Source organism: Canis lupus, chromosome 23 (genome assembly GCF_003254725.2).
Source record: "Canis lupus dingo isolate Sandy chromosome 23, ASM325472v2, whole genome shotgun sequence".
NCBI classification, from domain to species: Eukaryota; Metazoa; Chordata; class Mammalia; order Carnivora; family Canidae; genus Canis; species Canis lupus.
This window is the reverse complement of record NC_064265.1, coordinates 41872948-41885581: the sequence shown is the minus strand read 5'-3', so window position 1 is coordinate 41885581 and position 12634 is coordinate 41872948. Positions and strand designations below refer to the sequence as shown.

Sequence of the window (12634 nt, the reverse complement as noted above, 5' to 3'; positions counted from 1 at the left end):
CAGAGACCTGGCAGGCCAGAAAGGTATGGCAGGATATATTCAGGGTCCTAAATGAGAAGAACCTGCAGCCAAGAATACTTTATCCTGCAAGGCTCTCATTCAGAATAGAAGGAGATATAAAGAGCTTCCAAGATAGGCAGAAACTGAAAGAATATGTGACCACCAAACCAGCTCTGCAAGAAATATTAAGGGGGACTCTGTAAGAGAAAGAGGAAGTCCAAAGGAACAATCCACAAAAACAGGGACTGAATAGGTATTATGATGACACTAAATTCATATCTTTCAATAGTAACTCTGAACGTGATTGGACTTAATGATCCCATCAAAAGACACAGGGCTTCAGACTGGATAAAAAAGCAAGACCCATCTATTTGCTGTCTACAAGAGACTCATTTAGACCTAAGGACACCTACAGCCTGAAAATAAAAGGTTGGAGAACCATTTACCATTCAAATGGTCCTCAAAAGAAAGCAGGGGTAGCAATCCTCATATCAGGTAAATTAAGGTTATCCAAAGACTGTAGTAAGAGATGAAGAGGGACCCTATATCATACTTAAAGGATCTATCCAACAAGAGAACTTAACAATCATGAATATTTATGCCCCTAATGTGGGAGCTGCCAAGTATATCAATCAATTAATAACCAAAGTTAAGACACACTTAGATAATAATACACTTATCCTGGGAAACTTCAACATGGCACTTTCCGTAAATGACAGATATTCTAACCACAACATCTCCAAAGAAGCAAGAGCTTTAAATGATACACTGGACCAGATGGATTTCACAGATATTTACAGAACTTTACATCCAAATGCAACTGAATACACATTCTTTTCAAGTGCACATGGAACTTTCTCCAGAATTTGTGGGTCACAAATCAGGTCTTAACCAATACCAAAAAAATTGGGATTGTCCCCTGCATATTTTCAGACCATAATGCTTTGAAACTAGAACTAAATCACAAGAAGAAATTTGGAAGAAATTCAAACACATGGAGGTTAAAGACCATCTTGCTAAAAGATGAAAGGGTCAACCAGGAAATTAGAGAAGAATTAAAAAGATTCCAGGAAACTAATGAGAATAAAGATGCAACCGTTCAAAATCTTGGGATACAGTAAAAGCAATCCTGAGAGGGAAATACATTGCAATACAAGCAACCCTCAAAAAACTAGAAAAAATTCAAATACACAAGCTAACCTTGCACCTAAAGGAACTGGAGAAAGAACAGCAAATAAAACCTACACCAAGCAGAAGAGAGTTAATAAAGATTCAAGCAGAACTCCATGAAATAGAGACCAGAGAACTGTAGAACAGATCCACAAAATGAGGAGTTAGTTCTTTGAAAGAATTAATAAAATAAATACCCCATTAGCCAGCCTTATTAAAAACAAAAGAGAATAGACTCAAATTAATATTTGAGAATAATTGATCGAATATTTGAAGTGATATAAAAATGTATTTGAATTTGCAAATATTCTCAAAGTTTAAATATTGAGATCTATGATAGGTGGCTTAACTGTTATATCATTATGTGATCAGGTGGTTTATACTATTTAAAGAAGCAATATCTTTTTTTCTCTAGTTAAATAAAAAATTAAAGTTTGGTGGTTATTAAATACAAATACATATTCATACTCGTATATAGAGAGATAAATTGAAATCCAAAGTGGTAGTTAGGCACAAATCAGAAAAGATTCCTAAAATCCCAGGAGGAGGAGGAGGTTTTACGTAGAAATATTCCTGTAACCAATGTGACAACCACTCAAGGCACACAAAAAATTGGACTTTCTTTTCCAAGTAACAAATAGAGAAATAATGGATTCTTCAATATATGCTATTTCTTGTATGAATTATTACTAAATCTTTTTATAAGACTGAAGAAAATTATCATCAGTCCTCATTTTATAGATGAGCCAACTTCAATTCAAGGACACAAATGACAAATCTGAATTCACACAAGTATTAAAAGATAGAGCTTGGATCCAAATTCAGGTCTTCTTAATACAGCATTGTGCCTTTTCCACTATGTTACATTATCTCCAAAAATATATATGAATTAATTTGAGTGTTCCAGTGGTGACTCTGTGTACAAAATCATTTCAAAAGAGGGTACCTATGTATGTACCTTATCAAGACCAGAGGCAAAGCATGTCCTAGCATATTCTGATAACTGCCAGGAACAAGCCAACATGAATAACAATTCCTACTGCATAAAATTTCCATTGAACAAGATAATGACTTATTGCATAGAAATCATAAAGTACAAATTCCCAAAGTTTTAAAATTACTCCCTATACACACATACACATCTACTCCCTAATACCTACAAAGAGTTGGGAATGGCCAATCTCATGGTACTCTGGGGCATCTGTCAAAGCCACAAGAAAAGTCATGGTTGACCATTGATAACCAACACACCCATTCTTCAATGAGAATGTTCAATTCTCATTCTTTGTCTTTAAAATCTGACAATGTTTAATCACTTGGTAAAGGGAAGTGTCATTTCTAAACAATGATTTTAAGAAAGGATAAGACTTTACTGTTTGGCTGAATGTTTTAAAAACTGAGATGGTCTGTCATTGTATTCCGTTCCACATGCATTTCATTTCTGAACTTTGTACAATTCACTTCACTGTGTGTTGATGGTTTTCACCTAAACAGTGAATAACAAAAAATAATAATTAGATTCTCTCTGGAACCATAAGACCTTGGATGAGAATGGACATGCTGGAAAACACTAATGACTAAAAGTATTATTTATTATTTTGGGCTGCAGTTGCATTTAACAGTCCCAAATGACATAGCCTGACTGGCCAGATTTTATGAAACCTGTTACTGTTTCTAAAATTATGTTGTCTTAAGATTGACTGTTGCTTGTAAGGCATTGATGTTGGGGATCTCTGGGTGGCTCAGCAGTTTAGTGCCTGCCTTCAGCCTAGGGCATGATCCTAGAGTCCCGAGATTGAGTCCCACATTGGGCTCCCTGCATGGAGCCTGCTTCTTCCTCTGCCTGTGTCCCTGCCTCTCTCTCTCTCTGTGTCTCTCATGAATAAATAAATAAAATCTTTTTAAAAAGGCATTGATGCAGGCATTGTAGATGATAATATGTCTATATTTAATAGTAAATTCTAATCACTTTTGATAGAGGCAATGACTAATCAGAGATGGAAAAAGAAAGTGAATGAATAGGAGACAACATCAATGTAAAGTCAAGCTGCTTCTTCTGAAGGTAGGAAAGACACTCCAGACTCAGCATTTCACAATATAGACCATAGCTTCCTGTAAAGGAAGTGAGAGCTGAAAGAGCCAGTGCTAACAAACTGAGTGTTGTGATTGAATCCTATTATCTACCTGTGCTCTCCAGTTATTATGACAGACAGGAGAGCCTTTGTAACTTTATTATGTGTGTCTTTTTATTTTTAAACATAAATAAATTTCTATCTGCCTGCTACGTTAAGTACTTGCAATCTCAGAATTGCTTTTATGTGTGTCGAGATACTCCTTGAAAATATACCAATAAGCATAATTTCCTCTGCAATCACTACATAAGTCACAAAATTCGAACAACCAAAGAAAAGCTCACTGTGTGTACTTATGTGAGAAACAATATATTAATATCTGTAGCTTGGTGGTAATATCATTCAGTAGCAATCCAGCCAATCAAGACATAGCTGGTGAATCAAGAATGGCAATTGAGTGCTCAGTGATAGTCTGAGAGTTTTATAGCTGAAGCTAAAGAGGATTCCTGCTTGGTAGTGTACTACTTTATTAAATTTTTTTTTTATAAACACTTGGTGAGTCTGCAAAAAGAAAAAAAAAGAACTATTTAAAACTAGTTGCTTGTTCTCATCTCTAATGTCAATTTACATAAAAAATTAGCACATATTTGACAGGCTGCTAAATATTACTCTTAGAATCTATTAGGAAGAAATCAAGATTTCTGAAATTTAATTCCCTAAGCTTAATGAACCTAGTAAATTTGATCTGATGTCTTCCCAAGTTAATATGTTAAGTCTAAATTGACTTATTTTTCATAGGAACAAATTTTTTCACATTTAAATTAATCTTGAGGAAAATATGTATTGCTATAGAAATGTGTTATTTATAGTCCTCATATATGAGGGTCCCTATTTGATTTCATTTATTTCCTGATTTAAAAAGAGACAAAAGTAATTAGCTCAACATGTAATGCTTGTATAGCAAATGCTAATTTTTTGCAAAAGTTTCTCAAGATAACACATTATGGATGACTGACTGCCCATTAGGGGCAGGCCCTCATCCTAGGTTTTGCAAAATATACAGCCATACTTCATATATAAAACTTCCCCCAGAAACTTTAAGCCAACAAAGATGGCTTCTATTCATTTGCACATATTTCTTCAATATCATTTCCTGTTTATTTCATGGTTCCTATAGATGATATCACATTTGCTTAACGCTCATATCTATTTAAGGATATAGATGCCATATAAAAACCACATTTGTAGAAAACTTAAATATTACCCATGTTTATCTAAAAGAAATATCCTTACATTGAGAATCTTAAAATGTAATAGCACAAAATCATAAAACCACAAAACAGAAAATGTATAATCAAAGATCATAGTATAAACACTGGCGAGGGGAATGGGGAGACAACAAAACTAATAAGATAAATGGGAGAAATAGGATTCAGGACCCAAAATGGTTAACAGAAGAGGATTTTAGGATGTATCTCCCAGGGCCCAGCAGAATGGCTCGTGATGGTAAACACGGCAACATAAATCACATAAATTGCTGCTCAGCACCGCGGCCCCACTGGCACGTGTTCCCTTCTGCACGTGGGCCATGCCTTCCCCCCCACTGGGTCGCTGTGCAACTGCTTCTCCTATGTGGGACCCTTTGTACTGGCTATATTTTTTTTACCATATTCAAAAAAAAAAAAAAAAGACCACAGACAGACCATAGCCATATTATTCATGTAGCAGATGTACTGGTCCTGTGCAAGGTACAAAGGAAAAAGTGGTTTGAGAGGGACATTGATGCTACCTTTATAGAACTTATAGCTGCAAGAATGAGGAGGACAATATTCACCAAGTAATCATTCCACACAGGGATACAAACTATGAAAAATGCAAGCATAGAGAAGTCTTATCTTGGCTGAGATCTGAAATGTGAACAGTTAACTGGGTGCATTTGAATGGAGAAAGGGGTTAGGAGGTGTTCCCAGGCAAGAAGGAAATGGCATGGGAAGAGGTCTTGAAGCAGAGGCAGCAAGGTACATCTGAAGAAGAAACAGAAACCTGTGTCTGAAATGCTGGGAGGGGGAGCAGAGGGTATCATAAGCTGAGAGCAGAGAGGTATTGAGGGTCAACATATGCAGAGTCTGTTGGCCACTGAAGCATTTGGATCTTATTCTAAGGATGTGAGGCAATTACTGAAACGTTTTATGCAGAGGTGATTCTTTTTAAAGAGTTGTTCTAGTTGTAGGGTGGAAATTGCACTGGAGGTGTAACGAAATGAAGGAGAAACCAACCAGGCAGCTGCTAGGATAGTTGGGGCATGAGGCTGTCATAATGTGGATAAATAGGCTGTGCTGGAAATGCAGATGGGGTAGAAACAGATTAATTTGAGAGATGTTTAAGCGAAGTAATCAAAAGAACTGTTGAATTGAATGTGTGAGAGGGTGACAAAAATTGTGTCGAGGATAACTCTAGCTTTCCAGCATGTTCAACTGGTGATACTACCTACTGAAAGTGAGAATCTTAGGAAAAGCCAAGGTTTCAGAGAGGACTGTGGGATGGGAGGTCATTGGGGTTTTGGCATATTGGAGTTTGAAGCATCCAAGAATAGATGTCATGTAAAATTTTGGATAAAGTCTTACAGAGTTCAAAGGAGAAATCTGGACTAGAGATGTCATTAAACACACTGATTAGCCTTCTCCAAAGTTTAGCTGAAGAATGAACAACAAGAAGGAAAGAAAGGGTGTGTTGTAGTGTGGAAGATGAATTCAGAGGTAAAAATGTTACTGGAGACTCTGCACGGGTAGCAGCCCCAAGCATGCTATTTATGTTCATGATTTCAACATCATATCAGGATATGAATTTCCTCTCAGAAACAGATTTCTTCAATTTCACTTTGGTCTAGGTCATGAGACAGTTAATTGCTACTAAAATGCCAAAAAGAGGGATGCCTGGGTGGCTCTGTGTTTGAGCATCTGCCTTCAGCTCAGGGCATGATCCCAGGGTCTGGGGATCGAGTCCTGCATCGGGCTCCCCGTAGGGAGCCTGCTTTTCCCACTGCCTATGTCTCTGCCTCTCTCTGTGTCTCTCATGAATAAATAAATAAAATCCTTAAAATTTTTTTTAATGCCAAAAAGAAATTCAAGGAGAGAGACAGCTCCCATTGAGGGTAGGTATTTGTGAACATAAGAGCATATTTTGAGAGAGAAAAAGAGAGATTACAAGTAGGGGAGGGACAGAGGGAGAGAATCTTCAAGCAGACTCCCCACCAAGCCTGATATGGGGCTTGATCTCACAACCCTGAGATTATGACCTGAGATGAAGACAAGAGTTGGAGGTTTAACCCACCGAGCCACCCAGGCACCCCGCAGCATGTTTTTTCACTGCAGAATGATTATGTAGGAAGTTTAGCATGCTTCATGATAATGAGATCTTAGTTAGGTAAAGTATAATGGCATTGAGATCTGATAATCTTATGCATTTCTCCTGGAAATACCTAGCTACCTGTCTCATGAGTCTTTGGACCTTGGCACTTCTCTTCCAGTCATCGTTTTGAGAGGCTTACCTACTCCTCATTCTTTGGGCTTTCCATTTCAAGTTCCCCATTCTAGAATAAAGTTTTTGTTCATACACATTTCTCAAACAGGATTTCTTGCTAAATCTTGTTGTGCTTCCCTTTCCCTATAAATAAAATCATGGAATTTCCCATTATGAAAAAACATATCCATATTATTAAAAATCTGAAGCTAAAGGTTTAAAGAAGTAAAAATCATTTGAATACTCACTACTTTAAGATAGTTATTATCAACAGTGTAATGACTGATTCATGTATCTTTTTGAGCACTGTACCTACCAGGTCTCCTCTCCCCCCACCCTGCTCCCCCTTATTCTTGATCTCATTCCTATTCTGTTCCTCTACCCTCTTCTCTACACTTCATTTTCTAAGACTATTAGAATCTAGGTAACCAGTTTTAAAAGCCTACTGCGTACTTTTTCATACCTTATGTAGTATTTATTTAATGAAATACAGTTAAGTAGATACATAATATAGATGACAGGTAGATGCATATATATATACTTATAATATATATTTTTGTTATTTATATTCTAAAAATAGGATCACATTTCTTCCACTGCTAAAAATATTTTTCTTATTTAATGGAAATTACTTCCTTCTTTTAAGTGCTGTGTAATAATAAAGATGGCAGATAAACCATGGTATGAATATCATACCATTATTACAGTAACTTTTATTCAATCATTCTCCACTGCCTTTACGAATAGTTTTTTGTTTCTACTTTTTACCAGAAAAATGTTACAATAGTCATGCTTGTAAAAAAATACTTTTATAGTTTAATTTGTTTGGTATACAGTCCCCAGAGTCCTATTGCTTGGTGCAAAGATCTGTTTATTTTTCAAGAAAGCTGCAACAATTCACATTTCCATCAGCAAGGTGTGAGAATACTACATCCCTGTGAGCAGCAGGTGCTATCTTGATTTAATTTTCCCAATATGAAGTACATAAAGTGATATGACTTTATTACTATAATTTAGATTTTTTTTGCTACCCAGAGAAGTAGAGAATCATTTCATGTTCCTGTTTGATGTCTTCTAAATTTTTTCTAAAATACTTATTTTATTTACATATTTACATTTGAGTCTGTCTAGATTTGTTTTTCATCCCAGATGCAAGTTAGTTGTATGATTACAATTTAGTGAATAAATCATCTATATCACACCAAACTGAAGTATCTGTTTTATATATGCTTTATCGTATATATTTATTCTAGTTCCAATATTTACAATGGTTATTTTCCTATTTCAATGTATTTATTGAAGCCTCTAAACAATAGACTCAAAATGGTTGAAAGAGCTAAATGTGAGACAAGAATCCATCAAAATCCTGGAGGAGAACACAGGCAACAACCTTTTTTAACTTGGCCACAGTAACTTCTTGCAAGATACCTCCATGAAAGCAAGGGAAACAACAGCAAAAAATGAACTATTGGGACTTAATTAAGATAAAAGGCTTCTGCACAGCAAAAGACATAGTCAAAAAAACTAAAAGACAACCTAAAACCTCTAAACAATATGGAATAAGAAGGGAGAAAAGAGTCATTTGTGCATTGTTTTTAGTTTTAGTAGAAATTTGGTTTAACATTCCATTATTTACAACAATGCTTGTTGGGGGCTTTAGAAGTCTCTGTGATATTTTGATAGTTGGCCTCTTTTGCCTATTTTATGAGAAATTTTAATTTAGAATGGCTTCTAAGCATATCAAATGATTTTTAGCACATATCAATAATGCTCGTGTGGTTTTTCTTCATTGATTGAATGATACTACAGAGTAGGTTGAAAGATTTATTGATATTTAAATATTTTTTTAAAGATTTTATTTATTTATTCATGAAAGACACACAGGGAGAGGCAGAAACATAGGCAGAAGGAGAAGCAGGCTCCATGCAAGGAGCCTGACATGGGACTCGATCCCAGGTCTCCAGGATCAGGCCCTGGACTGAAGGCGGCGCTAAACCACTGAGCCACCCAGGCTGCCCGATATTTAAAGATTTTTTGATACTTCTACACATATGTTTATTTTTTTCCAAGTTTTTATTGTAAATTCCAGTTAGTTAACATACAGTAAATTCATCAGTTCCATACAACCCCCGGTGTTCATCACAAGGGCCTTCCTAAATACCCATCACCTATTTAGCCCACCTCCCCCCTACAGTAACCATCAGTTTGTCTTCTGTAGTTAAGAATCTGTTTCTTAGTTTGCCCCTCTTCCCCCCACCATGTTCATTTGTTTTGTTTCTTGAATTCCATATATAAATGAAATCATAGGGTATTTGTCTTTCCCTGATCGACTTATTTCACTTAGCATTATACTTTAGCTCTATCTACGACGTTGCAAATGGCAAGATTTCATTCTTTTTTTTATGGCTGAGTAATATTTAAAGGTTTTTGCATTCCCTGATATAAATACTAATGTGTGCAATGTATATTTGTCTTATTACACTTAGTCTTGATTTCCCAGAAGTTTTTTCAGAATTTTTGTGCATACATTGAGATTAGTCTATAGTTTTTGTTTTTTAACTATGTATTAAATTATCAGTATAAAGGTAATAATGGCTTTATTAAATGAATTGGGGAGATTTCCATCATATCTAATATCATACAGTCTTGGTAATTTTAATTTTTTAAATTGAGAATCTTTAATTGTTCTTCTAAACTTTTCATAGGTAATTTCTGTAACTAAGTTTTATTTTCTCCCTAGGTAAGTTTTGTAATTTATAATTTTCTTTTTTAACAATATATTTCTTAATATGGAATACATTGCATTTTCAAAGAAATATATATTTATATAACATATGCTGTGTGTGTAAGTTTTTTTAGATATATTCGATACGAGGGGCAAAGTTGACTCATGGGTTTTTTTCAGTTTCCTGTTTTCATGGCTATTAGCCCTCTCTCTAATTTTATTTAATTGTGCTTTTCCACTTGTTCTATCTTTATTTGGGTTAACAAATAGTTTATTTATCTTTTCAGTTACTACAAGTAACTAGTGTGAATTTATTAGTTCTATATTTTACCTGTTGTCTAATTTTAAAACTTTTGCTTTTGCCTTTATTAATCCCTTCCTTGTCCTTCATTTTGTATTTGTTTGTTTTTATTTCTCTAAATTTTCCATTTGTGTGTTAAATGCATTTAATTTTTAAAATCGTATTAATGTAGTCTTTCTGATCTATCTCAAATTCTTATTTGTCATGGTTTCCTAAATTTCATTTTAAGAAATTCTTCAGTTTTGCTTTTTATATACCTTTTGAATTGGATGAACTCTTGTTTTATATTTATAGTTTATAGGAAAATTAGCTCACTAAAAGAAGCTGTTTTATGCATCCATGAATACTTCAATGTTAATTGCTAAGCATAAGGACTATTTTTAAATGTGTTATAATATTCCTAAAATATTAACTATAATTTATTAATATTAAATTTTCTAAATTTATCATTAGTGAATTGCATCAAAAAGTAGAACTTTTTGGGGTACCTGGGTGGCTCAGTTTGTTAAGCATCTGCCTTTGGCTCAGGTAATTATCCCAGGGTCTTGGGATCTAGTTCTGTACCTGGCTCCTTGCTCAGCAGGGTGTCTCCTTCTCCTTCTCTGCCTGCCATTCCCCCTGCTTGTGCTCTCTCTCTCTCTCTGTCAAATAAATAGATAAATAAAATCTTTTAAAAAAATAAAAGGAGAAAATTTTCTTCATTAACTATTTAATTACCCTAAGGTACACTTAGTACATGAAAGTAATATATGTATGTGTGACCCTTCCTCTTTACTTACCAGTTGACAGAATAATGAACTTTTTTTCTAGTGTTCTGCAAAGGAAACCAAAGAGATTTTCAAAAATCAGATCTTTATTTTATTTTTTTAAAGTTTTATTTATTTATTCATTCATTCATTCATTCATTCATTCATTCATTCATTCATGAGAAACAGAGAGAGAGAAAGAGGCAGATACACAGGCAGAGGGAGAAGCAGGCTCCATGCAGGGAGCCCAACGTGGGACTCGATCCCAGGTCTCCAGGATCACGCCCTGGGCCTAAGGCAGATGCTCCACTGCTAAGCCACTCCGGTGTAACTAAAAATCAGATCTTTAAAGTCAGAGGAGTTTAACTTCTATAAGAAACAATTTGAAGATTCTTGCAGCTTGACACTTACTGCTTGATCATATCGTAGGCAGTCCAGTATGTTTGTCAGAGGGGGTATGATCCCTCCACGGGGTCAGTTAGGACACAGGTTCCTTTCATCTTGAGATGCTTCCATTTTCAACAAAGTTTCCAGTGTCTGAAGGAAGGAAAAGAGAAAGTGCAAAGATAAGATCTGTCTGTTCTTAACTTTCTTAATCCAGAAATGGTATAGCATTTCTGCTATATCTTCTGCTGGTAATACTCCACTACCTGGCCACATCTATATGTAAGGGAATAGAAAACATAGATATCTGAGTTCTGGGGAGGGAAGGAGATAAATTGAGACAATATGTAACATAGTCTCTGTCACAAGAACTACTATAGTCAGAAACTATGAAGAGTCTGAAAATGTACCCTACTTATAAGCTAACAGGTTATTTTCTTACATATATATGTAGTACTTGCCTATATATTATACTATATACATGTTTATCCATGTGTGTATATACATAGTAGATATATGATAGATAGATAGATAGATAGATAGATAGATAGATAGATAGATAGATGATAGATAATAGAAGAAATGTATGGCAAGATAAAATATTTCATATACAGAAAACATATTTTATATGTTTTATATACTTATAGGTCAGAGACAAAAATAGTTTATTACTGAAAGCAAAAGCAGCAGCCAGAGCAACATTTTGCATCCATTTCCCAAGCCCCAAGGCCCAAGCTCCAATCCCCAATGGACAGTGTATTAGGGGCCAGATAGTACTTACACATGCAATGGGATACATTACAGAAGAGGAACCCTGAAATTTAAAAAATGATCATATATAGGGCTGCTAATGATTTTCCCAATCCCCCCTCCTAGAAAAGGATGACTCTCATCTTCACTTTAATATAAGCAAATATTTTCTGGATAGGGATGGGATGTCTCTATCTTTACTGTCCTGGACCATGTCTGGGAAGACAGATGTCTCTAACCTTTACTATCCTGGACTATCTCTTGTTTGAATATTCTTAAATTAGCCATAAATGTCTTTGTTCAGAGGACCCAGGCATAAATATGAAGTGTTCATGGAGACTTGTCCTCCAACAAGAGTCAAACAAATTGTTTTAAGTCAGACTTTTATAAAAATTATAAAGTTATTAATGGCCTTCCCAACACCTAGTCTGGCAGAAAATATTTATAATCAAACACCTTGAATAAAAATATCTATATTATCATATTTGGGTTATTTACTATCACATTTTCTATTATGTTAATCTAACTTACACTGTTGATACATTGGTATGTCTCTATTACATTATTCTGTTACCCCCTGGGTGGCACAGCAGCTACTCCTTTCCTTGCAAATTCTCTTCTTACCAAACAGAACTGTTTGGTCTATTCCCTGTCCTAGCCTATGTGCTACAGTGTATTCACCCTTCTCCCAAATGTAATTATTTCCTCCTTTCTCTTAAAATTCAAATCCAACCAGTTCTTTTTGACTCATTAATCATCATTTACTGCACAAAATCTTTTTCATCCCATCTGGGATCTGGATTAATAAGGTAATATATTAAAGTGCCTAGCATAGTGCCTGACATTATAATACAATACACTGTAGTTTATTTTCATCCCTATAGGGATACCTGGGTGGCTCAGTGGTTGAGCATCTGCCTTTGGCTCAGGTCGTGCTCCCCAGGTCCTGGGATCAAGTTCTGCATAT

The 12634-nt window shown here is 35.2% G+C and overlaps 1 long non-coding RNA gene across 1 annotated transcript in view; it reads right to left on the bottom strand.

The window, feature by feature from the left end:
* Positions 1–10689: 10689 nt before the first annotated feature.
* The window catches only part of LOC125753458 (uncharacterized), a 61744-nt gene continuing 59799 nt past the window's right edge, over positions 10690–12634 (bottom strand). Inside the window, exon 3 of the long non-coding RNA XR_007405353.1 lies at positions 10690–11070. This is a non-coding gene — a long non-coding RNA (uncharacterized LOC125753458). The remainder of the gene's footprint in view (positions 11071–12634) is intronic.